The sequence below is a fragment of the Pipistrellus kuhlii genome, unplaced genomic scaffold (assembly GCF_014108245.1).
Source record: "Pipistrellus kuhlii isolate mPipKuh1 unplaced genomic scaffold, mPipKuh1.p scaffold_m20_p_9, whole genome shotgun sequence".
Lineage (NCBI taxonomy): Eukaryota > Metazoa > Chordata > Mammalia > Chiroptera > Vespertilionidae > Pipistrellus > Pipistrellus kuhlii.
In genome coordinates this window covers 55,680,767-55,695,046 of record NW_023425595.1, presented here as the reverse complement: position 1 = coordinate 55,695,046, position 14,280 = coordinate 55,680,767, and positions in this window count along the sequence as shown.

Below are 14,280 nucleotides of genomic sequence, written 5' to 3'. Positions count from 1 at the left end.
AACAGAAAGACAGACCAGGAGGTTTGCTGGGATAAATGGTAAAAATTGGGTCTGTTCTTGTGGGAACAGAGTAGATGATAATGCAACATGACAATGATTGAGACGTCTAAACTCCAGGCCCAGTTCTGTGTGCTCTCCAAACCCTAACTCGTGTGATCCTGATGCAGGTGCTGTCATTTTCCCACTCTACGTAAGAAACAGTGAATAATGAATGCTTAAGTTAATGACTCCAATCATTTTTTATGAATTTGATCCCACAGGATGGGGCACCTTTTAGTCTTGCTGCAGTTTATCACGTCACCACAGCCTGTCACTTTCCGAATACAGTGTAGCATGGAGCAGACAACGTATTTTATAATTGCTTTAGTATAGGACCTAAATAAGTAAATAAGATAAAACAAAATAAAATACAAAAATAAAACATTTATCCTAAGAGCACCCTATTTTTCTTCCTGTGATGATTCACCTAGAGTCATTACCCTGACTCTGTGTGCTGTTTTGATGGAATACACTGAGAATATATCACTCCTTAGGACTGGGGGCCTGAGGAAGGCAGAACAGCTGGGAGTGAACTGTCCTCACAAGAGAAGGCCCTGGAGCATAGACACTAGATGATTCTCCCTAGGGTGCCTCCAGGAGAGCAGGGTGGGCATGGGCCTTAGAAGGGGCGGGGGAAGGGGAATGGGCTTAGCTACAAGCAAGCAACACGATAGGGAAGGTAGCTGGAGGCTGTGTGCCCACACAAACCCACAGTGACACTGCCTGGAAATATAAAAGCCGTGATCCAAGTTCCAGGGGAGACAGAAGAAGGCAGTTCCGAGTCTGGAGAGAGTAGGGCAGGCACAGAGCAGGAAGGCCAGAGGCCCATGAATGAGAACAACCCTTGTACAGTCTCTGTGACTCAAGTGATCTTAAACCCCAGAGATGTAACATTGAAATCTCTTGTTAAGTCTTGGGTTTGTGCCTGTAGTTCAGGAGAGCCCAGGTGTTCAGTGCTGCATATGTGTGCTTTCCATAACAAGAACCTCAGCCCTTGGCACAGTTCATGGTTACCAAAGGGCCCAGACAGAGGAGGAAGGGACTGGAGTAAATGCTGAAAAATGGTGAGTGGTCCCCAGGGATCTGTCCTGGCGACCTCAGCTTCTCATCCCACATCCTCTCTTGTTTCCTTGTGGGTCTGGTGACCAGATTTCTTATCTGATGACTGTGCCACCTTCATTCCTGGAGGCAAGTCCCACCCTCAGAGGCAACACAGATTGCACGGAGCACACGGCCCTGCCCTCCACAGGTTTCGCATTGCCATATGCTAGGACAGTGGTGGGAAGAGCACTGGGTGAGGAGGCAGAGACCCAGCCAGCCCTGATCCTGATGCGACCGCTTTCCAGAAATGAGCTTGGAAACATTGATGCAACATCTCTGAACCTCAGGCTCCTCAATTAAAAAGGCTAATCATTCAAATTCATTTATTAGATTTATGAAGAGGATCAAATAATATAATACTAACAGCAAGCATGTACATAAAACAGAATCCATGCCAGGCATTGTTCTAAGTGATTTTTACACGGCACTTGACTCACAAACAACCCTATCACATATGTACTAATATTACCCCGTTTTATAGATAAGAATCTAAGGTAAATGAGGATGAATCACCTGTACACAGTGACAGAGAACAGGGGTGGGATTTGAATTCAGATGGTCTGCCTCAGAGTAGGTCCAACCACTGAAAACCATAAAATGTCATTGCAATGAGGCGTCACTTTTTACACACTGAGATGCAGACAGTAGAGGGACATTGGAGAACTGAATGTGGCCCTGGATGGTGTTACTCGGTGGTTAGAGCATAGGCTTGTGCACCAATGGGTCTTGGGCTTGATTCTGATCAAGGGCACATACTTGGGCTGCAGGCTCAATGCCCAGCCCCAGTTGGGGTCCATGCGGGAGGCAGCCAATCAATGTGTCTCTCTCACATTGATGTTTCTCTCTCTGTCTCACCCTTCCCTTCCCTCTCTTTCACTTCCCCTAAAAATCAATGGGACAAATATCCTCAGGTGAGGATAAACAATAACATAAAGAGCTGAACGTGAACCAACCAGCACAGATTCACCAGCACATGTGTGCCGTGCTCACAGCCCGGAGGGAGGCTGCACACTTTTTCCCAGGGGTTTCCAGCTCGTGGCATCTCCTCATAAAAGCAGTGGAGGTGCTTTGAGAGCCCTTGCCTTTGAATGCTTTCCTTGGCAACACAGTCACGAGTACCTTACTATGTGCCACACTGGCTCTTTTCTCATATGGCCTTCCTGCCAGAAAAACTGGGTTTGAAGTGGTGATTTCATATCCGTGATCCAAGTATTATAGAAAGAGCTTATCCATTTATGTGTGCTTCAGTGGTTGGCAAGCTCCTTGTCCACACGGGCACTCAGGAATCCATCTAAAGTGAGGCGGAGTGGAAGGCACTCCCTCACACCCAGCAATCGAAAACAGACAACGCTCTCGGCAAGTCTGCTGTCAGCCGAGACACAGAGGACTTGTTCATAAGAGGGTCACACAGCAAGGCTAATACAGATTCTGGGAAAACTAACTGCACTGAATTTGCACATGTTTCATTTAAATCTTACATTCAACTAAAAGTAAAACATGGTGGGGTTATGTTGAAAGAATTGAGAAGTGGCAGCAAAGATGTACACCTGGCACATGGTGACAGAATAATGCACATTCGCTTCATGAAGGAGGCGCATGTGCAGGTGGTGGGCAATGGCATCAGGAATAGACCGGTGCTGCAGCTTTCTAGGCAGAGTTTTACTCGGGGCAGATTTACATTTACTCAGACCAGGAACAAACAGGTTTTGACTTCCCCCAAAGAAACACACACCCTCTGTGAATAAGTGGTAGGGAGTCAGGGTGGAGTTGGGCAACGAAGGAGACTCATTCGCTCTTCTGACACGTTGGAAACAAGTATTTCCCCCCGACCCCGTGTGACCCAATGCCCATGGTGCCAGTCCTGACAGAACGAGAGGCCAGACACTCGATGGCCCAGGTTTGCCTGTCACTCCAGCATCAGATCATCCTGGCCCGGTGACTGGGCTGCATGAATCTCTCTGGAGTGGCAAGCAGGCAGCGCTGCAGCCTTGACCCGTGAGTCTGCGTCCAAGCCCCCTCGCTGGCCCTGAGGCAGGGGTTGGGATGAACTGTGCCTGTGGGACCCACTCTGGCTTCACTGCGATGTGGGTTGTCCGTCAGCAGTCTCCTGGGTGCTGAATTCTGACTTAAGCTTTTGTATTTAACGGGAAACTCAGAGTTCTCTCACTCCGGGCTTTCAAATGAAGTTCAAATGAGATGTAATTTACGATTTTATAAAGGCTATGCAATATTGTCCATCTCTGTGAGTAGTTCAGAAGCAGAATTGCCTTAAGTGATGATAACTTCTCATTCTCACATTTGCATTAATGTGTGCTGTGCCCCTAACAAGATAAAAACATTTCTCTGCCAAGCACATCTGTGCGGGGGTGATGCTCATGCATATCCGTGTCCCCAGGGGTCAGGCTGCCTTGACTTAACTTCTGTTGTTCTAAGGGCAATTCGCATGCCTGGGACTCATCGGGACACAGATGCATTCTGCCTCTCCTGAACAGCCAGCAGTTAGATTCCAACAGGCCCTGATTAATGTGGGGCCCGCGTGGAGATGCAAGCCAACGGGAGCCCAATTGTTTATCAACAAACACAGGCCTCATCCTAAGCTCAGGAAGTTAGCGTTTTCTTTAAGAGTGAAATCAAATGTTGCATCTGGCCCCACAGAACACAAGCCCCAACAGTCCACATGCCCTACTGTGTCCCTGTAAAATAACAAGGCTGCTTCTGATAAAATAATTTTTGGTAGAGGTGGGTGAGTTTTTACCAAGGTCTTTACAAATTTCCAGGGTTGCTAGTTTTTACATAAACTGAGTGGCCAGATTATTATGCGTTCAGAGATATATATGTAATATATATATTTTAGAGATCTGGTGCATGAATTCGTGCATGGGTTGGATCCGGCCAGCCTGACCAGGGAAGGGGACATGGGCAATTGGCAGGCCTGCCTAGTGGTCGAACTCCTGGTTGAAGAAACAATTTGCATATTAGCCTTTTATTATTTAGGATGTACACTGAGTGGCCAGATTATTATGCTCTCCGAAGGCATAATAATTACATTGAAATTTAATGTCAGTACCACTTAATCAAGAATAAAATCCACATCTGGGTTGAACAATTTTCATATGACAGATGTGCTAACAGAACACTAAAACCTGAACTAGGTGAATGTGAGAGTTTTTGCATCCTATTTTAAAAACTGTACTTCAGTAAATTAAATTTTAAAAAGCCCTTTAAACATATATCAATATGTACATAAATTTCTGACTTCAATATGTTGACCTGTTATTGAAGAACAACAGGACTTTCCTGATAACCCCTAAAAAACCTCAACTCCACCACCTTAAGGGGTGGGGGAGGACGGAGTGTTGTCCTGTTTATAGAACTGCTGATCTGAGAGGTCAAATAAATATGAAAATTTTAAAGAGGACCAGTCAGGGGCCACTCCAGCAAAAAGAAACCAATTCTTGAAGCAAACATCCTTTAGCAGAGGGAACTGTTTACACAGACAAAGGGAATGGCCAGGGGAGCTGGGCTATGAGAGTCTGTTAGCTTGGACCAGGCAGCAGCACAGCACCTGGCTCAGAAGGGCTTGGGCCAGTGCTCTGCTGTCGTCATCTCATAGTTCTTAACAATTTTTAAACACGGAGCTCCTCATTTCCATTTGCGTTGGGTTCTGCAAATAATACAGCCGGTCCTGGTATGAATTGTAGAAAATAGCTCTCTTTTTAGATCAAAATGTTCCAATACCTGCAATTTCATATGATTCAGCAACATAAAAGCTGTTGAAATGGGACTCAAAACACCGGGAGGAAAGCATTATCTAACTGGCACTGGAGTCTCTGCAGGTCCCTGAGGCTGATTCCGTGAGAGAATAAAACAGATCTGAGACCACTGCCCCACCAGGAGCAAGCCCCCTTGTTGGGGAGCACACTGACAGGAATGGCAAACACAGGACTCAGTGTGTCCCTTCCCCAACTCTAATCGCCTCTCATGTCCTGTTGGCAAAACTGAACGAGGAGACAACAGGCCCAGGCCCAGCTTAGAAAGGGCCCTGGCCAATATGGCTCAGTTGGTTGAGCATTGTGGATGAAAGGAGCCACATGCTAATCTGACAAGGCCTGTGTGACAATCTTGCAAACTCAGAGACCTAAAATAACCACAAAAGATGGTTTGAAAATTAAATATCTAACTACAAACAGGTTATAGTGGGTAGTCATATCCTAGGCCGATATTTTCCCAGACAAAGTTCAACTTAGATCTTCTTTACTGAGCCCATTTGCCTTTTGGCCCCTAAGATAACATATCTGTGAGATGTCTGGGTAACTTGTAACTTACCTTTTACCCCAGACTCCTCAGGGCACAACAAATGGCACCGGGACATTCCCTCATTGTTGTTGTTATCAAGTTAATTGTCAACTGTTAATTTCGTTAGAGTATCCTGTATCCATCTCTAAAAGAAGCTCATGTCCATCATTTCACTTTTCGCCCTATCCCAGAGGTTCCCTCCCACCCCCTGCTTTATTTTATCCCACCTCCTTAATCTATCACCTATGAATTTCATGTAACTCACCTACGTCCCTTTCCTTTGATGGCAATGTATAAATACAGATGTAACCCACCATTCTCTGGAGCATTATCTCAATTCATTGAGGTTCTGCTCATATTAATTGAAGTTTTGCTCATATATCTAGTTTATATGTTGACAGTAGCTCAAATAAACTCACAAACATTCTTTACAGGTTTAATGGTTTGTTTGTTTGTTTTTTGTTAACAGCGTCATCCCATGCACCAAAAGGTCACTGGTTCGATTCCAAGTGAAGACACATGTCCAGGTTACAGGCTGGATCCCTGAGGCCCTTCCCCTAAGTTTTACAAAGGCTGCAGTTCTTCGTTTCTTTATGCTGTGTTCCAATTGGTAGAATATCGGCTTCAAAGCTCAAACCCCACATGGTGGTCCCTTCTTCCTCTTCCCCTTCAGTGGTAGAATTCTCTGTCTCCTGTGAAAATCTGTTTTCCTCTCTTTCCCATTTGTCAGCATTTCTCTATCCTCTGTGAAAGTTTGTTTTCTCTTTTTCCCCTCACCCTGTGGCTTTTCCTATCTTTCCTATCTTCCTCTCCCCTTATCCTGAGGCACCTCTTTTTTCCTCTGTGAATGTATGCCTTTTGGCAGCTCCAAACCCCCAACCAACCATGCCTTCCTTCCCCATAAGACCCCTAATTCTTAAAACTCCCTAAACCTTCCTATTTTACCCCTGAAAACTCCTTTCAGTTCTCTAGCATTGATGTTTCTCTCTCCCTCTTGTTTTCTTGTTTTAAGGAATTAAAAACAAAAACAAAAAACAAAACAAAACAAAAAAACCCACAAAGAGTGGGCTTGAAGCCCAGAGACAATAGCTTAGACAATACAGAACCAACACTCCTCAAAACAAGGAAAAAACAAGAGTCACAGTCCAGAGGAGCCTGAGACATGGGGACTACACGTAGCGTGTTATATTGGATTATACCCTGGAATGGAAAAGGACATTAGTGGGAAAACTAGTGAAAGCCACTTGAAGTCAGCACTTTAGTTAATAATAACATGCCAATGCTAGTTTTAGTTTTTTGCTGTGACAAAGCTCCACAGTAATATGTTCATAGTAGGAGAATCCAGGTGTGGTGTGTATGTATGTTCTATAAATCTAAAATTATTCAAAATAAAAAGTTTACTTTGAGAAAACCTATTAGAACCAATAAAAAAAAGTTAAGAATAGCATCCAAATCACAAGTTATACAAATATTAGGAATAAAATAAAAATTAAATGTACATACAATAATATAACTACTAAAATTTTTAGGAAAAAATATAAAATCTATGAAACTAGTGAGACCTGAATATATTGAGTGTGGGGGCATATTCTTGTGGGGGAAGATTTAATATTTTAAAACATTACTAAATCTTTCCCAATTAATATATAAACTTAACTCAATTCCAAAAGTACATTTTATATAACTGTACAGAATGATAATAAAGATCATGAATCAGGAATAGCTAGAAATAGGTCAGTGCAAAAAGTCAGAATGTACAGGAACAGATCTAGGTCACTTAATGGACGAAAAATATGTCATTTTGGTTAATTAATTAATATTCAAGACAACAATTTTCTAATTAGATCAATCCAACAAATATTTGATAAGTGTATAATAAGGATCAGATACTAAGATACAATAAAGAACAAGACAAGCTAAGTCAGACTTCAAGGAATATTCATTCTAGTAGGTGAGAAACAAAATACACAAATATGTAAAGAGATATACAAAATATTACAGGTAATGTTATGAAGAAAAATAGAGCCTGTTAAAACTGAGAATAATAAAGGAGCCAGAATGCCCTCAGAAACCTGAGCAAAGGAAATGGTTAATTCTTACAAATATTTGAGCAAAAGATATTTTTGAAATAGAATAAAGCAGGTACCATAACCCAAAGGTGGGTGAACCTTGTCACGCTCCAGGAGCAGAAGTAAGAAGAGGCAAGAGGCACAGAAAAGAATGTTGGAAATGTTGCTCAGCGGGTGAAATGTCCTGCTTTGCTGGCTTTTACTCTGATTGAGACGGAGATGCTGGGGCTGTTTGAGCAGAGGAGACTTGACTTGTTTTGTGAAAGAATAACTATGACAGTTTTATGGTAAATAGATCATAGGAAATCAAGATGAAAATGAGGAGCCCAGGTAGAGATCTACTGCAACATTCTAAAAGGAAAATATATCATGGTGGCTTGGACTAACTGTGAGAGATGGTAAAATGTTGATTCTAAATATATCTTGAAAAGACAACTGGATATGTTTATACAATAGATTTAGGATTTGATAGAAAGAGTGAAATCAGGATTGATTCCAACGATTTGGGTCTGAGCTACTGGTTGAATGATACATTTATCTAAGATGGAGAAATTAAGAATGGAACAGTGTGTGTTTGTTTTAAATTACTGGGGAGCAGTTGCTGGGTTCAATTTAAATGTTTGAGGACTTTCTAACATTCAAGATAGATGTTGAGAAAACATTAAATATGAATCTAGAATTCCTAAGAAAGGAATAACTTTGGGGATCATCAATTAGAGAGGAAACCAGACAACTAAGTCTAGCACACAGCCTTTTAGAGGTTGAGTGGCGAAGGTACATTTATCAAAAGAGACTAGGAAAGAGGGACCATGAGGTGGGACAAAAGGCCAGGTGAACAAAGGAAAAAGAAATGATCAATGTGTTAAGTTCAGCTGAAAGACTGAACAAGATGGAGACTGGGGCTCAGTCTTTGGATTTAGCGATGTTGAATGAGTTTTCTTAAAATATGAATAGCACAACCTGAGAAGGAGACAAAACTGAGTTTATTGCTTTCAGAGTAAAGGAGAGCACCATCTGGATAAATTAAAAGTTAGTCACCCAGCTGGTGTGGCTCAGTGGTTGAGCATTCCCAGTCAGGGCATTTACTCGAGTTGTTGGCTGGATCCCCAGTGTGGGGCGTGCAGGAGGCAACCAATCAATGATTCTCATCATTGATGTTTCTATCTCTCTCTCTCCCTTCCTCTCTGAAATCAATAAAAACATTTTTTTAATTAGACATGTGCTCACATCATATACAAATATTTGGATTATTTATTTGTGATAAATATAATCTTGGGGTTGTAGTGCAGAGAGAGAGTTCTTAACTGAGTTAGGAAACCCAGAAACTATAAAGAAAACACATAGATTTTTATCTCAACCAATGAAAAAATTTTATATGTCAATAGACCTCTGAACAGAGCCAAAAATAAAATTTAAAAAATAGAGTAAGAGAATGGAAAAATACAGTTAGAAAACATATGGTAAGCAAAAAGTTAATAGTACAACTGTATGAGAAAGCCCTTCATATTAGTAAAAAAGATACAGAAGGAAATCTATCGATAGTACAGAAAACCTGGCAACATACTAGAATAGAAAATGTATGAAAGAGAAATGGCAGATATCTAGTAAATATATGAAAATGTGCTTAATCACACTAATAGCTCTTTTTTAAAACAGTGTTTTTATTGATTTTAGAGAGAGACAAAGGGAGAAACATCTGTGAAAGAGAAATGTCCTTGGCTGCCTCCTGAACACCCCCTACTGGGGATTGAGCCTACAATCTGGGCAAGTGCCGAGGCTGGGAATCGAACTGTGACTTCCTGGTTCATTGGTCAGTGCTCAACCACTGAGCACACCGGCTGGGCACACTAAAAGTCTTTTAAAGCAAATTAAAACAATAATGACCCATTGTTACTACCAATTTGAAACAGTTAAAAAGGTTATGATCACATCCAGTACTGATGAGTGTGTAAGAAAATAAACCATCTCAAGTGTGAATGGCCATTTTCTTTTTGTACATTAATCTGGCAGCATCTATTAAATTAAATAGGTACATGCAATTTGATCCAACAACTTTAGTTATACTTATCTAATTTAGAGAAGTAAAAATATATACCTCTAGTAATATTTATTAAAACATTGTTTTGATAGCAAAAAAAACCCAGAAAAATATTAATTCCACTAACATAAGACCAATAAAATATACTAAGTATTATAGATTTAGTTATTTTGCAGCTACGTATAAGTAATGACCACTGAAATGTCTATGATACATTTTTAACTGGTTTATTGATACATATTCTGCAAACTACAAAACTTATCCATTTAAAGTATACAGTTCAGTGGGTTTAGTATATTCATGAACTTGTGCACCATCACCACTAATTCCTGTCTATCACCCTAAAAAGAAGCGCTGTATCCATCAGCAGTCAATCATTGTCCTACACTCTTACCATGACCAAGCCCAGGCAACCCCTCGGCTACTTTCTGTCCATCATGGTGCTATGATCTGAATGTCTGTGTCCCCACAGATGTCATGTGTTGAAACCTTAATGCCCAAAAGCAATGGCATTAAGATGTCGGGCCTCTGGGAGAGGCTTAGGTTAGGAGAGTGGCATCCTCATGAATGGGATTAGTGTTCTGATAAAGAACAGCCGACGTTATTTTAAAATGCTCTTTGAGCTCAAGTTTTTGTATCTCTGAAATGTGGAGTTTGTCTTCTGTGAAAGAGAGACAGACAATAAAAGAGAAGTAAACAATAATTTGGAAGGATGTAGATAAGTGTTCTGGGGAAGAGGGGGAGAAGAAGCATGGTGAGAAATTGAAAAGGTCAGAGTTGCAATGTTAGTTAGTAGGGAAATTCTCACTGAGAAGGTGACCTTTGAACAACAGATTGGGATCGCAGAATATATATTTTGCATCCTATATATATTATATTATATCCTGAATATATTCTCATATAACTAAATATGGACAACAGTACTTAATTCTTATAGTGCATGCACAATTTAACTAATGTTAATGAAACAAATGTTAATGTAACCAACATTCAGATGAAGAAATTAAACATTGACAATCAAAAATAAATAAATAAAATAAAATGCTCCTTGAATTTCTTAAAACAGATGGCATAGCGAAAAATGGAGTATGCCTAAAAATAGCTTCTAATTTAAACCCTGCCAGGAAGCACTCGATTGACAGTTGAGGAGGTGAAGTTGTTGGAAGTGAATGTTCTTTGCCATTATTTCTGGTCATCGATTTGCTACACAGCTAGCAGGGAAGCTCAGCCTCCAAAGTGTAACTGACTAAAAACCAATTACTAGAATGGCATCTTAAAGCAGTTTTCCATGTGGACAACAAGAGCCATTGCTAGCACTGTGAGAATTAGACATTTGTGCCAATTAGGAAGAAGTGCCTCTCAGGGACCGCAGCTCCACCCTGGAGGGCTCAGATGGGCAAGCCGGCTGCCAGTTGGATTTTAGGACCCTCAGCCCTCAGTGAACACAGACGGCACAATCAGAGTCAATGGCCCTGGCCAAGCCACCAAGGCTATCAAAGTAAACTCGAGGAAGGAAAAGCAATCCTTCTCTTCTGAGAAAGTGGCAATGCTGAAGAAACAGGAGATAGCAGAAACAAATTAGCATTTCAACCAGTTCTAATCCATCATGTAGGTTTTTGCATGAAACAGAAGGGTGAAATAGCTAATCTGACGAGAATACCTGTCATCTATTTACAGGAAGATAGAAGATCACAGGGACATGATGAAACAAGAAGAGAGCAGGACAAATGCTGATTTTTAAAAAATACTCATTGGAATCATGAGTAGTAGGATTAATGTTTCAAAACCAGGTTAATGGAACAGGAAATACATTCTGTAAACATATACAGACAGCAAAAGAAATAACAAAAATGACAAGTCAACAGTGGATGGCAATATTACAGAAGACAGGACACAAAGAGGCAACCCAAAATTAATTGAATTTCCCAACAGATAATACAGGAAAAAATGGGAGAAATTTATCAAGAGTATAATTGAAGAAAACTTTCCAGAACTTAAAATTACTCTCAAACTTAAAAAACTTAAAGTTAATATCTAGGTTCCAGAAGAAAAATAATAAGCATCAGATACATTTTATTGACATCCTTAATCTCTAAGAAAAAGAAATTCTTATCTTTGAACTAAAAGTAAGAAAAAAATTATTTGCAAAAGTGATTTTTTTAAAAAGTTACTTTAACATGCTGCATGACTAGGAGAAACAGGTTTGACATTTCTTAGGGGAGATGTGACACAGTCCCATAGAAATAAAAATAACGAAATTTCTAAAAAGTAGCAGAAAGACATTGATTGTAAGTCTCAAAAATGTTTACCTTCTATCGATATTTTTTTAATTCAAAAAAGGTAGTTACAACCTATAAAGTAATGTAGCATTTGCCTCCACTATTTTGCAAAATTTGTTCCTATGGACTCCACTAATCAACTAATTTCAGAGTCCATCAGGCAGTTTTCACTCCAGATTTTATTTGATTTTTTAAATAAATTTTGACTTTCCTAAATAATTAAAAAATATTACCCACTTCTTCCTTTAAAAATCTGTCTGCCTTGGATTCCATAATACCTCTTTCTACAATAGTGACTGCCATAACCTGAGAAGTTCATGAGGGGATAGAAGCAGGAAGGAAGGAATTAATGGGGAGGGGAAAGAGACATCTATACTTTCAACAATAGAGATAAATTTTAAAAATTTAGATTCTCAGGTTTCACTTCCAGTGATTCTGATTCTGAAGCTCTGATCTGGACCCAGGAATCCTATCTTTTAAATAAGCACCCTACATACATTTGAGCCTGCAGACAACTTTGAGAAACGTGCTCTTAGTTCTCTTCCATCCCACTGTTGATTCTCACTCTCTCTTTAGTTCCTCTGACACCAGCCTCCTGAAAACAGGTGGTCTTTAGGGTTTACCCTGCTGAGGCTCCCATTCTCTGGAGGGACTTCACCCACTGCCATGCTATCAACTGTCACTGGTTGGTCAATGATGTCTGAGACCTTTTCTGGGCCACAGTTCACAATTCCATTTGTGTTTTGGACATTTACACACAAATATTCTGCTCCCACCTTAAAAATCAAGATGTTCCAAGCCCAATTCATTAACCTTACATCCTTGAAACTCCTCCGCTCCTAACATCACCCAGAACCCAAGTAAGACACATCAGCTTCCTCCACACCCAGCAAAAACAGTAATCAAATAAATTATTATTTACTGTTACAAATACTACAACACATTATGCATGCAGGAGAATGTATAAGGAATCTAAGACCGGAAAGCAGAAGATGTTCCACAGAGACAATGAGTATGGCTTTCCAGCCTCTCATTTTGCAGATACTGGAAGTGCCAGGATGCCCTTTAGTACCTTCCAGCCCAACACACATCACCTCATCCACATGGCAGACTTTCAAACTCAATGTCATCTCATTAGTGATGTACTTCATGCCTAGCATGGACAGCCTGGCACTTCCTACTTTTGGACTCTTCTTTTTTGCTCTCCTTGGCAGATTGCCACTTTGGTATCTATCTATATCTTTGTAAGGAAAAAAGGTCTCCCCTTCCTTCCCCCCCAGTGGCCTTCCACAGTTTATGAGAAGCACCTGGTAATTAAAACCCAAGATTGTTAGCTTCTCTGATTCAAACAGCCCGTCTGTTCAAACTGCAAGACAAGATAAGTGACTCTCAAGGCTACATTTTTGCATCCATCTCCTCCCTGCTGTTTTTACAACACAGGGATAATTGCACCAAGGAGTCTCTGGTTGGTAGAAAGTTCCCTTCTCCCCTCCCCTTCAAGCAAGGCTCTTTGGAACTCTTCATAATGTTTACTCTGAGCATGTTTTACAGGCTTGGAAAAAATACTGATAACTCCCTAGTACATCTTCCAGACTGTCTTCTGAAAAACAAACTGTATTTTCAAGACAGCCCCTGATGTCTGCTCAACTTCAGCTCCAAATCCTCCTCCCTTCCTTGTTGCTTAGCAACAACCAGGGCTTAAAAGGGGAAGCTGCTATTTTGATTAGCAATGCACAAACCCTTAGTGGAAAGTAAAATAAACTTCCTCTGCATACCTTCTTTTAATTGTGAATTCATTGGCCAAACCCTAACATTTTGGTGGCCCTTAGGAGAAGTTAACTTTTCTAATTTCTACTCTGCATCTAGAAGTTCAGGTCCTCTCTTTCTCCTCTTTAATTTCTTAGATGCTCTCCTGGTGCAATCTAGTGAATCTCATTGATTCTGGGACATTAGCAGCCTCTAGGTTAGAAGTGGCAGTCCTTTCTCCCTACAAGTCGTGGTCCTCGGTGGGATGGAAATCCTAGCACAGGTCTGTCACTTTGGGATTCGGCTGAAGGACACTTTCAGCCATCTCCCACTTTGGTCCAGTCTTGGGTTTGAAGGCTCTCACACCTGAGTTGGATCTCAGTCCAAACTTGGATTTTAGGATGCTGGCATCCAAGTCAGATCTCTAAGTGCTCTGAGACAGAAGGGTACCCCACTAGGACCCTCATTTTCCTTTGGAGCACAGTACTGTCCCTAAGAAGTCCTTCCTCTCTCTTTTTCTTAGTTCTCATCATGGGCACAATCCCAACTCTCCTTAAGAACCTGAAGACTTTAGGACTTACCATCCATAAACCCACGTATTTAATTTCCTATTGCAATACAGCTAAGCCACAGTATAAATCAAGTGACCCAAAAGTCTGGCCTGAGAGCAGCTTCTCTCTTAACTATGGCACCATTCTCTCCTGTAATCGCC